The sequence below is a fragment of the Nicotiana tabacum genome, chromosome 8 (genome assembly GCF_000715075.1).
Source record: "Nicotiana tabacum cultivar K326 chromosome 8, ASM71507v2, whole genome shotgun sequence".
Taxonomy (NCBI): Eukaryota; Viridiplantae; Streptophyta; class Magnoliopsida; order Solanales; family Solanaceae; genus Nicotiana; species Nicotiana tabacum.
In genome coordinates, this window is record NC_134087.1 from 208,631,766 (window position 1) to 208,648,064 (window position 16,299).

The following is a 16,299-nucleotide window of genomic DNA, read 5'->3' on the forward strand; positions in this document are numbered from 1 at the left end:
GACCTCTGGGACCGCACCTCGGAACACGTCAAATTTTACAAAATCCGATCACCCATTCCAAAATGAGTCCAACCATACAAAATTTATCCAATTTCGACACCATTTGGTCCGTCAAATCATGATTTTTCATTATAGGAATTTTCTTCAAAAACCAACACTTTACTCAACCCAAATCACAAATTAAATAATAAAAACAAGAACAAATTCATGGAATATAATCTATTCTAGGTAAAGAATACTTACCCAATCGTTTTGCTTGAAAAACCCACAAAGAATTACCCAAAACCAAGCTTTAGAACTCCAAAAATGTTAAAAATAGCCTAACTCTCGATTTGGAAACTTATATTCTACCCAGATATTTAAAGTATCGCGAACGCGGAGGAAACATCGTATTCGCAAAGAAGAAAAAGTGAAGGTGCTCAGGTTACTAATCGCGAATGCGACAATATGTCCGTGAACGCGAAGAAGGGGAATCTGGTGGCCCAAAGAATGCCCTTCGCGAACTCGTGAACTAGTACTCGAACGCGAAGAGGGGAACGACATAACTACGCGAACGCGAGAAGGGGAACGCGAACGCGATGAAGGGAGAGACAGTGCTTCACGAATGCGAGGTTGTAAATGCGAACGCGAAGAAGGATTTCAGGTGGCCAACAACAAAGCTTCGCGAACGCGAAATAGGATACCAGAAGCAGATACAACAATTCAAAAATAAAGAAAAATGACCCGTAGCCCATCCGAAACACACCCGAGGCTCCCGAAACCCCGTCTAATCACACAAACAAGTCATATAACCTAACATGGACTCGCTCGAGGTTTCAAATCACATGAAACAACAACAAAACAACGAATCAAACCAAAAATCAAGCTTAGAAATTTCCAAATCTTCAAACATCAAACTTCATACCGAAACCTATCAATTCAATTTGGAATAATGCCAAATTTTGCAGACAATATTAAATTGACATAACGGAGCTGCTCCAACTCTCGGAATCGCATTCCGACCCGATATCACAAAAGTCAACTATGGGCCAAAACTTTAACTTTTCCAACTTTCGCCGAAACACCTCAAATTATCCTACGGACCTCCAAATCCGAATCCGAACGCGCTTCTAAGCTCAAAATCACCATACAAAGCTGTTGGGATCACCCACGATCCATTTCGGGGCCGTTTACTCAAAAGTCCTATTCCGGTCAAATTTTCACTGTTTAAACTTCCATAACTAGGTTCCTTCCTCCAATTTAATTCTAGTTCATCCGGAAACCGAATCCAACCATGCACACAAGTCGATATACATAATATGAAGCTGCTCGATACCTCAAACTACCGAAGCGAGCGCAATTGCTCAAAACGACCAGTCGGGTCGTTACATCTTCCCTTTGTCATTATGGAAGTTTCATGTTCATCAATATAGGAACTAACACTGTGATAACCTAGAATAATAAATAAATTAAAAATCACCAATTATCTAAGTTAATTGAAGGAAAGAATAGATTACAAGCTTACTTGTAGTAGAAAAAACATCATTTCTACACTAAATTAAAGCATGAACCACATATGTTTCATGTACGTACAAGTTTGCAACCATAAACACTTTTGTTATGCATCTTTATAGAGTGTAATAAAGAATGCCAAAAGACTGCAACGCCAAAATATTATAAGCATTGAAGATGTAATGAAAAACAATCAAAGCTGAATAATTAAGAAAATTAAACTTAAAAAACTAACAAACTACAATAACTACGGGTGAAAACATAATGTTCAACCTCTATTGTTAAGTCTATAAAGAATAAAGAATTTAAGAAAGATAAAAAAAAAAAGGAGATAAGTTTCTATGATAATAAGGAGATGCATTTTTCATGATAATGATGAGATACGTTTCTGGAAAGTAAATGAAGGAGAAATAGAATACTCTCAACCCTCATTGGATCCATTTAATTGAGTGTATAAAGCATTAAATTACTATTCGTTCCTTTCTAATTCACCCGATTCACCTCTAATGTAATAAACAAAAATTATTTAATGAAAAGTTTTTTTTTCTTTGGGGACAAAATTAATCACTTAATGGGAGATAATTTTACTTATAGATTGTCACGACTCGAATTTTCCACCATCGGGAGTCGTGATGGCGCCTATATCGGAGCTAGGCAAGCCAAACATTCAAAATATTTTTTGATGACATCTTACAATATAAATAAACTGAAGCAATTAAATAAAAGCGGAAGACATTTAAGCTTATATGACTGAAATCAAAATGCGGAAGTTGAAACAAATTTCTACCCAGAGTCTGGTGTCACTAGCTCACGGACTGCTATAGAGTACTAAAAACAAGTCTGAAATGAAATTACATAATGTTTGTCTCGATACAAAGAAAACAAACTGAAAGCATAGAAGGGACTTCGGCCTGCGAACGCCGGCTACAATACCTCGTGAGTCCCTGGACTGAAAATAGCTCCCGCTCAATACTGTTGTGGTCCAAAAGCTGCTCCGGTATCGTGATCTGTGCAAAAAGCACAGAAGTGTAACATCAGCACAACCGACCTCATGTGTTGATAAGTGTCCGGCCTAACCCCGGCGAAGTAGTGACGAGGCTAGACCCGACTACTAGATAAACCTGTACAGATATGAAATATACTTTGCGAAAAATAAACAGGAGATAAGCAGTTTATAAAAGAAGGAGGGGGGGGGGGAGACATGCTGGGGAAACAACAGTTATAAACAAGGAGTCTAAATAAAAGTAAATCAGCCAACAAAACTCAAGTCCGAAAATAACACATTTATCCCATACTTTGTTGCGGCGTAAAATCCGATCCAATCACTCTGTAACACTGTTGCGGCGTGCAATCCGATCCGTATGAATATTATTTATCCTTGCCGCGGCGCGCAACCCGATCCGTGTGGATATTATTTATCCTTGTTGTGGTGTGCAACCCGATCCGTGTGGATATTATTTATCCTTGTTGCGGCGCGCAACCCGATTTGTGTGGATATTATTTATCCTTGTTGCGGCGCGCAACCCGACCCACTAAGATCATACTTTCTCATCCAAACATCAGTCACAACTACGGAGCAAGAGAAGAATAACCAGTAGAGAAACCCCGGTAAGGGAACATAACAACACAACTAATTCCCGGCAAGGGAATAAAGCTATAACACCAATAAAACCTCCCGGCAAGGGAGCAACAACAATAACCTTCACATCCCGACAAGGGATTTATCACATCTCTTTCTATTTCTTTCATTTCTTATTCATTAGTTCTTTAATCGTTCGAGCCAACGTTCCCAAGGTTTTACAGTTCATAATTATTTCTCATACTCTTCACATTATATAAAGATCGTCGATTGCACATGGAAGAGTCACAACAATATCAGAATAAGTACAAGTAAGGACCCACAGTCATGCTTGACATCAGTGTATAGATACTCGTCACCATGCCTATACACCGTACTCCACATTTAGCAATTAGCAAATAATATCATAATCCTATTCCCTCAAGCCAAAGTTAGAACAAGCACTTACCTCGGTCCAAGAATAGCAATCAACTCTCTAATACCGCCTTTCCTCTACAATCCAACTCTGAAACAATGGTATCTAGGCATAATCAATTCAATAATATCAATAAAGGCTCAAAAACAAAATCTCATAGCCTAGAAATGAAGTCCCTAGCATTCTTCCAAAAATACCAAAATACGACCCCGGGCCCACATGGTCCAAACTCGACGCTCGGACTCAAATCCCATCACCCATAACCACGAGTTCAAATATACAATTTATTTCAAGATTCGACCCCAAGTTGAGGTTGAATCACCCAAAATTCCCAAAGCCCTAACTCTACCCAAAACCCCCAATTTCTACTTTGAATTCATGATTTAGGGCTAGAAAATTAGTGATTAGATGAAGGAATTAAGAGATGATGAAGTTAAGAACACTTACCCAAGAAGCTATGGAGGAAAAAGAGTTTTCAAATCGTCTATGGGGTGTTGGAGAGAAGAGCTCGTGTGAAAAATGGTTAAATCCCGAGCTACTGTTCTGTTTTAAACTTTAAAATTCGCTGGGCAAAAATGCCCTTCGCATTCGCGTGAATGGGGACGCGTTCGCGAAGGGTGGATGGATCAAAGCATCACGAACGCGAGGTGCTAATCGCGAACGCGTAGAAGAAGGGGCTGGGGTCTGGGACTGGCTGGTACACGAATGCGAGAGAGGACTCGCGAACGCGGTTAATGGGAAACCAGAGCTACGCGAACGCGGCGACGTGTCCACGAACGCAAAGGAGGGAAACCACTGAAGCTACGCGAACGCGGGACAGGAGTGCGAACATGAAGAAGGGATTTTCTGGTAAAAATTGCAGAAAATCTGCTATGTTTCTAAGTGCAAAAACCACCCCGAACCAACTCCGGATCACTCCCGATCCCTCGGGGCTCCTAACAAAACACACACACTAACTCAACAATATCCCACAAACTTACTCGAGCGATCAAATCGACAAAACAACATCAAAATCAATGAATCACGCCCCAAAATCATCATTTCTCATTCTAGTTTCATAAACTCTCAACTTTAGATATTTAGGTCCGAAACACGTCAAACGACGTCCGATTTCGACCAAATTTCACAGAAAGCGCTTAAACCAGATTTAAGACCTGTACCAGGCGCCAGAACCAAAATACGGGCCCGATACATATATTTTCTAACTCATTTTCATTTCAAATTTTCATATCAAATTTCAGAAAATAATTTCTTTCAAAAATTCATTTCTCGGGTTCGGGACCTCGGATTTCGATTCCGGGAATACGCCCGAGTCCCATATTTTTCTACGGACCCTTCAGGACCGTCATATCATGGGTCCGGGTTCGTTTACCCAAAATATTGACCAAAGTCAACTTTAACAATATTAATATCAAAATTCATCAAAATTTTCACACAATTAACATATTTCAACATAAAAGCTTTCCGGCTACGCGTCCAGACAGCGCATGTAAATCGAGACAACTAAAAGCGAGATTTTCAAAGCCTCAGAAACACGAAAAAGGGGAGAAATCCGGTGATGACCCTTTGGGTCGTCACATAGATAGAGGGTAAATTGGTCGTTTAGCTTTTGAAGGATATTTTAGTAAATCAATTTCATACTAAAGAGCTTCTCGCTTATAATATAGTATATGATATGATATGATGATATGATGATATGATGATATGATATGATTAAGGTTGTACTCATTTCTCATTTCCACAAGGTTATATCTCTTTTTAACTAATCCATCCACGCAAGCTTTCACCTCCTGTGGTGAACCTCATATATTAAAATATCACAAAGTTACATAGGAGCTGGTCTAGGCCATACTCCCAATCCCTAGTGAAAGATCGAACAAACTCAATCTTGTAAAATAGTTTGGAAAATAGGATACTAAACAACATAGTTCTATGATAGGAGATTCCTCCTATTTAGAGAAAATAAACAAGGCAGAGACTCCCTTTACAAAAATTATCTACATCCTAAGGAACACCAAGAGAGTAAAAAAGAATTTCCTTAATAAACTTAAACTAGTTTGTATAATGTTCTTGCAGTTCTTGTTCTTGCTTTTATCTTTTCTAAACTTTTCTATTCTTGATTAATACACATAACATTTGGATGACTCTATGCTTCATTTTGATTGCGTGAAAAAAAAATTGCAGATAATTAATAAAGGAGATGCCAAGTCATAGTTGTAATATAATGACCAAATAATTATTGCGATTTGCCATATTAACTTAATAAAAATGATTATTTGATTAGTAAAATAATTCAAGTAGTTATGAATGCCTTTATTTTGATGGTTGTACGTGATGTGTTTGCCTTTGATTCACCCGACCCTCCCGAGCTAATGATGTACTCCCGCCGTTTACTTTTACTTCGAGAGTGAAACTGCATAAACTTTGACAGATAAGGGGATAATCATTTGTTACCCCTAAACATCATCATTTGTTAAGGGGATAGACAGATAAAGGCATTGTATATGGTCAAAATCAGATATGTCCGATTTTATGGGCTCGAAGAGCCGCTTCATGCCCGAGTTTAGAATGGACCGAGCTCGAGCCCGATGACGGAGTACAAAGATCAAATTAAGTACGTGATGAGCACCGAGGCCGACTACGACCAACCCCAGGATGATGCCGTTATGGGTTTGTAACAGAAAGAACAAGATTCCCGCAACATCCCTAAAACAGGCGTAAATTCCGGAATAGGTTTGTACGTGTTTGTACGGATTTATACTAGGCAGTTAGACAACTGTCCCGATAAGATTCCCTACTAAAAATGAAAATGTACCTTGTAAAGGACTCCCCTATTATATAAAGGGGAGCCCATTCATTTTAAGAGAATCAATCATTTGCAAAAGAATATATATTCTTACTTTCTTGCTCGTTACTCATCAGAATTGTCTTTTAACTTTATTGTTCTTATATTATTGTTCTTACCGACCTACCTCGAGGACACCTTAGCTCGAGGTCGAGACTTGCTTGCACACTGGTTTGATTCAACTTATTTTTTTAATTTATACGTTTGATTTCTTGCTTATTAGTTAGTATGGGACTAAATCACGTATCTGATCTCAATACAAATTTAATTGGTTACTCATATTTTAGGGGTAAAACAGGCAACAACAATCTCTTGAAACGACCCCGTTCTATGTTCTATTATTGTCATTTTCCTTACTCTTTTACTCTCAAATCAAAGCTTATATATTCATTTACAGGATATGGAATTTGCAGACATTCATTGTTCAAGGGGAACATTGGGCAAATGTAATTTTTCCAGAACAAATTTGAGAACTAATGCAGTTAAGGCATATCGGACTGAAAAGATTTTTTTTTTTACTATATCCTCCAAGTGTCTCTGTTATAGGTATACATAGGCTTGGTTGGTTTAGATTTTTTAATTACCAAAGTAAATCAATTGTCTCGGATTTTTAATCTATAAACCAAACCAAACCAACAAAAGTCGGGTTTTTTCAATTGCGATTTTTCTGAGATTTTTCGGTTTTCTTGGGTTTTTATGGGGTTTTCGGATTTTTTCCCTACAAAATCTTCATAGCATAAAATTTATAATTTGTTCTCTAATATTTCTTAGGTCCTAGTAAGATAAAACTATATAAGATGTTACCTAATAAAATAATAGAAAATAATGTGAGACGAGTCAGGATTATACTAAAAATACTTAACAAATCGCATAAGATAAATATTGCTAATTAATAAGACATAATTAAAATAAACATAATCTAAAAATGCTAAGTCATGTTAAAATAAGTACGACTAATAAGTGCTAAGTATTAAGTACATGACTAAATAATATTAAGTGTAAGTTGTTCATTTTCACTATCTAAACCAATGCAAAATTATTAAAAAAATATATTCAATACTATCTTCATTCTATTGAATTGAATTTTTTTTTGTTAGCATTAGTATTGATTTGATTTTTCTTTGAGTTACTAATTTTTATGGGCTATAAAACATATTTGACCATTCAAAAGTTCTAAGTCCAAGCTTGAAATAATACATTAAAAGAGAGAACTATTAAAGAATTTTAAAAATATTTGTAAATTACATTCAATAATTATTTTTATGTATAAAATATAATGTCGGGCTGATTTAGTTTCACTTTCACTTTTTTTAGTTAAAATTAAATCAAATCAATTATGTTTGGGTTTTTTTTCTAACACCAAATTATAGTCGGTATTTTTTTCTCGATTTGACTCGGATTATCAGTTTGGTGCAATTTGTCGGTTTCCTTTGTGCATCTCTAGTCTCTATTATCCTCTCTATGATGACCCGACCCGTCGTCTCATGTGTTACTGCTCTGTTTACCCCATTTTATGCTTCTTCATGTTTCGTTATTGTAAGCACGTGATTTTTGCCCTATATGAGAATTACTCCCAAAAAATTCAAAATAAAATGATTTTCCTTGATGTGCAATTTTGAGTATTTTTGTGACATTTTTTGGATAATTATTTGTATTTATCTGTGTTTGCTTATTTGTTAAATTAATAAAAAATACAAAAATGTGTCGCATTTTGCATGTAGGATTTAATTCTACAATTGTTAGTAATTAATTTTGGTTTACAAAAATAAAAATTACAAAAATATGCATCTTTTGCATTTTTAGCATTTAATGTCAAAATATACAATTTTATGCTTAATTATTACTTAATTGTGCGTTAATTGTTACTGGGAGTTAATTTGCGCTTTTATTACTTAATTTAGTTCTTAATAATAATTTAAGTATTTTTATAATTTAGTTTTAGAAAATAAAAGAAAAAAAGATAACAAAAATATAAAGAAAAATCGGATTGGGCCACTTCTTCAACTTTCAACCCCAGGCGTAAATAATTGCCCAATTTTCCCCATGACCCGGTCCACTTCAGAACGGGTCGACCCGGTCCGCCCCATTAACCCAAATACCCAACACCCCTTCTTCATTTTGTCAAAACACAAAACAAAACAAAAAAAATAAAAAAAAAACAAAAACCCTAAAAACTAAGAAAACATCCGCCCCCCACACCCATTTTTGCTCCTTCTTCTCCAAAATCTCAAAGACCCCATCCATGGCTGCCCTCGTTACTTCCCTTCCACCTCACGACCAGCTTCTTCTCCTTCACGTCACTGCTGCTCCTTCTGCTTCACCATCCATCGCGACTTCATCTTCGTCGTTCGACGTCAAGCTCGAGTTTGAGCTCGACGTCCATGGCTGCCCTCAACCGCACGTCCAAAAGACCAGTTGTTCAAGCTTTTCCTTCTCCGACCATGGATGACCCAGCTGCGTCTTCATCTTCCCCGTTGAGCTCCACCATGAAATCCCAGTCCACTGTTGAGCTCCCAAGGCCGAAAATCTCACGTCGCTGCTTCTGTTTCCGGCGTCGACCAGCTGCTCCTGTTCTGCCGCGTCAACTGCTGCTAGGCTTCGGCATGGCTTCAGTTGTTAATTAGGTTCGAGTTCGTCGTCGTTTGGTCGAGCTTCATCTTCTCCGTCAAAACAGTCCGTCGTCGCCACTGCTTCTCCTCCTGCCTTCGAGCTGCTGCTGCCTCACTTCGTCTTCTTCAGCTTGAGCATCGCCATGGCCAAGTTGTCTCCGAGCTGCTGCTTCGTCTTCGCGCGAACAACTGAACGCACCCCAGCTGCTTCTGTTTCGTGTCGACTGCTGCTACTGTCTCGACGTACTTCTTAAAGTCGAGTTCGCCATCGAGTTAGTCGTTGAGTCCGGACAGATTTATTCCCATTTGAGGTTCGTCGAAACAGTCCATACAATCAAATTCGTCGTTGTTCATCTCCGGTTAGTAGTTTTTGAGTTTTATTTTGTCCGTATTTTGTTTTGATATTTTTCGAATCTAAAATCGGCAAATGTTTGTTTTGTTCATGTCTATGGTTAGATATTTGATTTTTGGTTTTGTTCATGTTCATATGTTTTGTTGAATTAATTTTCAGATTTCAAATGGACATTTAATTAGTTATTTTTCATGTTTATTTCATATTTGTTGTATTGTTTAGGTAAAAATTTGTCAGTTTAATATTTGTTGGATTCAAATTGGAATTTAATTAATTATTTCTTCAATTTGTTTCATGTGTTATGTATTTTTCCAGAAATTATTAATGTTGTTTGAATCATGAGAATCCGTCATGTTTGTTGTTTAAAAAATAGATTTAGTTCATGTTCATCTTTGTTTGAAGTTCATGTTTAATCCAGTGATTTAATGTGAGTTTATGTTTGTTTTTGATTTGTTGTTTTAATTTGAATCATGTATTTTGTTGTTTCTTTGCTCATTCATTTTTGGTCTAAGTTAACCAGGATTGGTTCCCGATATGGTTAATTTACTTCCATTAATTTTGAGTTGTGTTGTTCATCGTGTTCGTGTGATTTGTTGTTGAAGATTGTTGAGAAATTGGTCATCTTGACTATATTTTGGTTAAGTTATGATTAATTGATTGTTTAGAGCTGATGGGGGTAATTTGGTAAATTGCATTGCATTCGGAGGTAGAATGGTAATTGCAATAAGGTCGGAGGGGTAGTTTGGTAATTGAACATTATTTTGATTCTTTATGTTAAGCATGGGGACAAAATATAATGGGTTGGTTTTTGATATACTTGTTTAACATAATGGGGGACAAGACAAAATATAATGGGAGTGAATATTGCATTTGTTTATGTTAAGCATGGGGGATAAATTATAATGGGTTGGGAATGTGGTATTTATTTAATGTAGGCATGGGGGACAAGATTTAAAATAAAGAAGACATTTAATAGTGGGGACAAAGCATGCCTTGGGGGAATAATTTGGGGTTGGGAATTCAAGACTTGTCTTGCTATATATATAGGGTCATTGGACACATTTTTGGGAGGAGAACTTGAAGACTGAGAGAGATAGAGATTATTGGTAGAATATTTTTGAGAGTAATACATTTTGGAAAATTTCAAGAGTGTTAGAGAGTAAAAGAGAAAGACAACTTGAACTTCTATTTGAATAAATTTCGTTTGTCTTTTCTCGAGTGTTATTGAAAAATCAGTAAATTACTGCATCTTGTATCCGTCTCTCTTCTGTTTTGACTACAATTGCACTTTGGTATTGCTGAGTTTTCAATCCGTTGCTGGGTTATTCTACTGGTTCTTACTGGTTTGCGGTGTTGCTGGACCTGCTGTTGCTGTGTTATTATTGTTGCTGACTTCTCCTTCTTTTGTTCTTGTACTGCCATTTCCAGGTACACATTTATATACTCTCGGATTGAAGAGAAATGAAATATTAATCAGGCTTTGTTCCTGTTGAATCCCTCCTGTTTAGATCTATGTTTGAATATAATTTTCCTTTCTTGTATAAAAATGTAGTTGATTGATTTAATGAGTAATAATGTCGCATATGTATAACTTCTTCATCTAATAATGTTAGTTTAAATTAATCAAAGAATAGTTAATCGGTTTTGATATTATGGTGTGTCAATCTCACGTTTTAGTATTATTGAATAATAGAATATAGAATGAAAGCAGTTTTTCTTTGTACAAACTCGGTCGCAATTTTCCATTCGCATTAGCCGTAAACTAATAACTAATAAGTTACGTTTTTAGCATGTAATTAATTAAGAGATTTTCTTTTATTTTAGAGATGAACTTAATAGGAAAATATAGTCACTGTAGGTTTATCCTTTTAAATAAAAATGAGACGAGCCTCGACAAACAAACATGCACAAGCTGCGGGGCCCTCTAAATGTATATATTAAAATACTTAGAATTCGGGATAGGCCGTTTAGCAAATTTTACGGTCTTCCCAAAATAACAATACGCTAGTTGCTTTAGGCGCACCTTTAATAATTTAACCTTCTTAAACACGGGTGCACATTGATGTGACCCAAATCCAAATCTCAACGGAGTCGAAATGTGTTAACAACTACGGGTGCATTGATTGTGACGTGGTTCGAGATGCATTTTCACGACGTTGCAATTCTATAAAAAATAAATGATAATAATAAAAGCGGTTTAAATTTAATAAAAGCACATAAGTCAGAACATGTATTTAAATCAGATATTTAGCCATTATAACAATTTAAGCGACCGTGCTAGAACCACGGGATTCGAGGGTGCCTAACACCTTCCATCGGGTCAACAGAATTCCTTACTTAGAATTTTTGGTTCGCAGACTTCATTTGGAAAAGTCGAAAATTTCCTCGATTTGGGATTCAAGATAAACCGGTGACTTGGGACACCAAAAGCCAAACCTTTCCCAAGTGGCGACTCTGAATTAAATAAATAATCCCATTTCGAATATTGTCACTTAAATTGGAAAAACTCCCTCGCGCATTTTTACCCTTCGGGGCGGGCGCGCAAAAAGGAGGTATGACAGCTCTGGCGACTCTGCTGGGGACTAGACCCTGAACCACTGGTTCAGGGTTAGAATTCGAGCTTAGATAAATTGTTATATTTGGTTTTATCTGATTTTTACATGTTTGAGCCTAATGTGCTAAATGTTGTTTTACCGCTTTGATATTATTTGGACTGTACATATAAACTGTGCCGAAACCTTTCTTTTCTTACCTCCGGGGAGAAGCTCGCTGGACGAGACTCCTTATTCTGTTAGTGTCAATACCTGAAATAAGAAAGAGGTCGGACAAGTTACAAAGCCGGACGATCTCGCGGGTCCCCGGTACGTAGCCCCCTCCTCGGCTCGAGTTGTCCGCTCGGGTACACAGTCTAGAACGTATACCCAGGTTATAAAACCAGTATAAAAAAATCGCTGCTGGAAAAGTTAACTCAGAACCACTGGTTCAGGGTTCAAGAATTCGAGCTTAGAAGAATTGTTATATTTGGCTTTATTATCTGATATTTATTACATGTTTTGACATAACGTGCTGAATGTTGTCTTTTACCGCTTTGATATTATCTGAACTGTATATAAACTGTGCCGAAACCTTTCTCTCTTCACCTCCGGGGATGTGCTTACTGGTTGAGACTCCCTATTCTGTTAGTGTCAATACCCGAAATAAGAAAGAGGACGGATAAGTTACGAAGCCGGATGGCCTTTTGGTTCCCGGTAAGTTGCCCCTCCTCGACTCGAGTTGTCCGTTCGGGTACACAGTCTAGAACATCTACCCAGGTTATAAACTTAGTATAACGAAACCTCATGCCGGATCCCTAGTAGGAACGCTTATCTGTATCATGTTGCATTTGACATAGGGGACTCAACACAGGGGTTGGGTCCGTCTAGGACAGGCAACCTGAAATGAAAAGACCATCCTGCTGCATCCCATTTGTTTTGCGCATCTATTTGCTTCGGATCTGCATGCTGACCGGTTTCCGAAGAAGTTTCAAAAAAAAAAAGAATAGCAGCGTAGGGAGATAATTACTTATTTTTGGAAAAAATAAAACCAATGTCCAAGTAATGTTGAAACCTCGCCGAGATTTTTCTTAGAAAAAAAGAAAAATGAAAATAAAATTTGTCTTTTAGTTTTGATTTATTCCTTTTAACTACTTTCAAAATCCAAAATGTATATAAAAATAAAAAAAACAAAAACAAAGAAAATAAAAAAAAATTGGTTTCATTTGTAGTATCTCTTTAAAAGACTTTCGAAATTTCAAAAAAAATGAAAAAAAAGAAGTTTAAATGTATAAAGATCTCCTTAGTCTCTTGTTCAAAAAATATATAAAATAAAATAAAGATATGTATAAAAATAGTTATTCCTCTTTTCTTTAAAAGATTTTATTTGTTTCCCCTATTTCTGACTAAACTATGCGGGTCTGATTCTCACCGGATGTGAGATACGTAGGCAAACCTCATCGGTTCCAGCCCCAATTTTCAAAAATCAAAAAACATATATTTTCCTTTAGTTCTTTCTTTATAAATCTTTCTTTAGAAAATACAAAAAAAAAAAAAAGAAATAAAAAATAATAAAAAAACTCAAATAAAAAAAAAAGTTTCCTTCTTTCCGAAGTCTTTATACGAAAAAAAAAATGAAATAAGAATTAAAAATCAGCAACAAAAATCCAAAAATACTCTTTGCTTTTTAGTCTCTCTTTTGTAAATGTCCATAAAAAGAATATTTGAAAATTTGAATTCCAAAATATTAGGGCTTTTCTTTAGAAGTGCTTTTGTAAATAAATAAAACTCAGAAATTCCACATCATTTTCTTAAAAGTCCCTCTTTCAAAAATTTAAGAGGCAACATCATAAATCAAAAAAAAAAATATACACTCTTTCTTCCGTAGAAAAGGTGAAACAAATGAAAAAAAATCAACCAAACATATTTTCTTTTTTGTTTAAAAAAAAATAATAAAAACAAAAAATTTCCCAAAGTTCAAGTCAAAAGCAAATAAATTTTTTAGAAGTCTTTCTTTAAAAAATAAAACAAAAATCAAAATAAAAAAAATTTCTTTCTTCTTTTAAAGCTTTTCTTTCAAAAAATTCCAAAAAAGGGTTAGTTTAGTTACTCCATTTTCGATGCCCGAACTACGCGGGTTTGATTCTCACCGGGTGTGAGATACGTAGGCAACCCTCATCGGGTCCAATCCCACCTTTTGCTAAAATAGCCAAAAATCAATAAATAAATAAAACGTGTCAAATTTTAAATTTTGTCATAAATAAGTTGGGTGGTGTCCAACCTTCCCTTTTGCTAAAAATAGCCAAAAATATATGTCAAATTTTAAATATGTCATAAATAAGTCAGGTGATGCTGTTTTGTCATAAATAGCCGAATGTTCCCGAAAGGGACGCCGGAAGGCTGACTTTGCATAAACAGCCACCTTTGGGTCATTTTTTAAGGTTTGGTCCAGTTGACTCACACAGCCTTAAAATCTTCGTCACCGAGGCGTTGAAAGGCCGTGTTGGCAATATTGAGTTTTCTAATTTGAAAAACGATAAAAAGAGTCATAAATAAGTCAGGTGATGCTGTTTTGTCATAAATAGCCGAATGTTCCCGAAAGGGACGCCGGAAGGCTGACTTTGCATAAACAGCCACCTTTGGGTCTTGTTTAGTATTTTTTGTCCAGTTGATCCACACAGCCTTAAAAAAAACCTTCGCCCCGAGGCGCTGAAGGGCCGTGTTTGCAACACCAGGTTTTTATTGTAATTTGAAAAAAAACAACAAACAAAACAAAACAAAGAGTCAGCGGTCGGGTGAATACCGTTTGAATTTTGTCATAATAAGCCGAGCCAGCTTCGGTCGCGTCTTAAACCATTCTTGCCGAAGTAGCCTTAGAGTATCTTTCAGTTGTCGAAAGGTTATTTTCGTAAAAGAACGGACAACTTTGTTAAATGATCCTCCCCGGCCTCAAAATTCATGTGAAATTTGGAAGGGGACACGTTTGCAAAAAATAACCGTTCGGTTGCATTTTGTGAGTGTTGAAACCCAATTTTTATTATGAAGAAAAAAAAATGTTTCATTGCTTTTACCTTTCATTTGGCCCGAACTACGCAAGATCTGATTCATGCGGGGTCATGATACGTAGGCAATCTCCATCAGATTCAATCATAGCTATAAAAAAAAACTGAAAGAAAAGGAAAAAGAGAATCGAGTGAAAAAGAAAATAGAAAAAAAAAGAAAGAAAAAAGAGAGTGCAAAAAAAATAAAAGAGCGGCAAAAACAAGATCAAGAGTGACTAAAGAGAGGCAAGAATAAAAGAAAAGAGGTACATAGTGAAGAGGGCTAGTTTAGGGTCGGGATGAAACATGCAACCCATTCAAACACATGGTAAAAGCATTTAACTGTTTAGGTGCATTGCATCCCATCGTGCGACTATATGTTAAATGCCTCAAAACTAACAAGGTTATGTGTGTGAGTAAATTAGCCAGGTTCTGTTTAGGTGATTGGTTTTGTTGGTATGCGGTGATGAACATGCAGCCTTGCACGCGGCCACAACATTATACACAAAACTGAGCTCTACCTCCCAGAAATGCCCATCCTTACCAAGCTCCATATAGTCCCCAATCAAATGTTCCTCAGTACAATCCTCACCCAAGAGAGTCTTTCAAAAGGAATCAGTTCACCTCTATTGGTGAATCATACTCAGGCTTGTTCCAAAAGCTAGTCAGGCGAAGTCTGCTGCAGCCAGTGGCCCCAAATCGGCCAAACACCGAGTCCCCCCTCCCGCATCGAGCTGATACTAGATGTGAATGCCACTCCAGAACAGTGGGGCACGGTACAAAGGATTGTTGGTCATTGGACCCTCAAAATGGCAATCGAAGACTTGATTGAAGCTGAAAGAATCATTCTCCGGGACGAAAGGTTCCTAATATGATGAACATTCCCCTACCTACTCTCACAAACGGGCCAATAGACGGAATGATCTGTGAAGCTGAGGAATTTGATCCGGCACTGAAGGCTATTGCAGCCATTGCCGAGACAGAAGAAAAGCCAAAAAATGATTGTCAAGCCTGAAAGTTCCCCATCAGACGGGAGTCTCGGTAGCCTGTCTTGCTATCCTTTCTGTATCTGGATTATCTCAGGGTGTGATCCAGATGTTTTACTTTATTGTCTTACTTTCCGATGTAAACCCTTCTATCTTCAAAAATTTTAAAAAAAAACAAAACAAAAAAAAGAAAATCAAATGAAATTGATATTTCATTTTCCCGGAATGTCTCTTTTCTTAAATCTTGTCAATTTTCTCATTCTCTTTTAGTTCTGTTAAATGCAGATTTCAATAATATGACATGCTTGCGGACTTCATGCCCGGATCTTAAAACTCTGTCAGACCTCGAAATAATGAATCAAGAATTGGGTCGCAATGAAGAATAGCTTAAAGAAACAAGACAAAGAGTTGGAACAACTGAAGGAAAATTGATTCCCGAAATTGGAAAGG

At 36.6% G+C, this 16,299-nt stretch overlaps 1 long non-coding RNA gene across 2 annotated transcripts; it reads right to left on the bottom strand.

Annotated features, from left to right (window-relative positions):
- Positions 1-1,824: 1,824 nt before the first annotated feature.
- Positions 1,825-5,090, bottom strand: LOC107765299 (uncharacterized). Of its 2 annotated transcripts, none has more exons than XR_001643411.2 (3): positions 3,933-5,090; positions 3,519-3,590; positions 1,825-2,498 (listed from the first exon to the last, which is right to left on the bottom strand). It is a non-coding gene; the product is annotated as an uncharacterized LOC107765299 (long non-coding RNA). The 2 variants fall into 2 exon arrangements; XR_001643409.2 differs by having other exon boundaries at positions 1,827-2,498; positions 3,519-3,575; positions 3,933-5,089.
- Positions 5,091-16,299: the final 11,209 nt, after the last annotated feature.